At 42.5% G+C, this 1,351-nt stretch overlaps 1 pseudogene; it reads left to right on the forward strand.

Moving 5' to 3' along the window:
• LOC147445979 (homeobox-leucine zipper protein ROC2 pseudogene) lies at positions 1 to 831 on the forward strand (annotated as a pseudogene).
• Positions 832 to 1,351: the final 520 nt, after the last annotated feature.

Genomic DNA, 1,351 nt, shown 5'->3' on the forward strand with positions numbered 1-1,351 from the left:
ATGCATGGCTTGGCGCTTCAAGGGTTTCTTGTACATGCAGCAGCGTGCGCCCCGAAGCTCGATCTAAATTTTTTCTTTGAGAAGCCCTTTGTTGTTGAGCTTGCTCTGGAAGAACTTTTACAAGTTGCCCAAGATTCTGAATCCTTGTGGGTTCCTCATCCTTCCTATTCCACCACAGGTGATCCTCTCGAATGTATTGATCATGATGTTTATGTCCAGCGGTTCCCTTGCGGCCATTGCCCTACGCCTACAGGGCTACACTCCGAGAGTACCTGTCACACTGGCCTTGGCATCATGAATTCTCCCTCCCTTGTTGAGACCCTATGGATGTGGGACCCTGGGCAGAAATGTTCCCTTCCATTATCTCCCAAGTTCACACTGTTGAGATCCTTTCTACTGATGGCGCCATTCAGTTGATGTACTCAGAATTTCAGCTGCCTACCCAATTGGTTCCCACTCGGGAAAACTACATCTTGAGATATTCGAAGCGCGTAGGCTATCTATAGGTTTTTGTAGACGTCTCGATCGATAGTCTATGTGGGAACCCGCCCACGATGCAGAAAGCGCCCTTCTGGCTGTGTTATTGAGGAGATGCCCAGTGGATATTCCAAGGTCACTTGGGTAGAGCATGTGGAAGCTGATTCTAGAGGGGCTCACAATTTGTATCAATCATCTGTTAACTGCGGTATGGGATTTGGTGCTCAACAGTGGCTATGCACATTGCAAAGGCAGTGTGAGAGAATTGCAAGTATCTTAGCAAATAATGTACCAACTAGAGATATGAATGGCCATGTGTGGAATACACTAGTCATAACTGCTTCACTTATTTAAGAATGCGTTCATTGACTAACAATCGAGGTATTTCTATAAGCACTCTGAAACCTATTGCTAACAATCTCATTAAACTACCTCTTGCGTAATCAAAACAATACCGCTCACAAAAGAAAAATCTCATTCTATCAGCAATATCGGTCAGTGTTTTCTTTAAATTGAATGATTTTTTTGAAACTGGCTAAGCACAACCAAGGGTGTTTGATGTTGACGCTTCTGCATTTTCCTACGATGTCCCACCTTTTCCCCTATTCTCGAAATTTACACCGTGTGTCACAAAATATTGAACGACATTATTGGTTTGTCCAAGCTAATCTATATTCTTTGTAAAATCATCTACAAATGCACCCACATTCACTACTCTATTCTCTCCAAGTCCTTACAGGGACACGATACTTCATAAGAAGCTAATAATTACCATGCTATCATGTTTGCAATACTTTTATAGATATGTAGGTCAGTTGTTGTCACCCTTCCTGTTGTAATTTATCAACCGTTGTAGAAAATTATTTGGTGCTAA

The sequence above is a fragment of the Adiantum capillus-veneris genome, chromosome 12, assembly GCF_014529385.1.
Source record: "Adiantum capillus-veneris isolate H3 chromosome 12, ASM1452938v2, whole genome shotgun sequence".
Taxonomy (NCBI): domain Eukaryota; kingdom Viridiplantae; phylum Streptophyta; class Polypodiopsida; order Polypodiales; family Pteridaceae; genus Adiantum; species Adiantum capillus-veneris.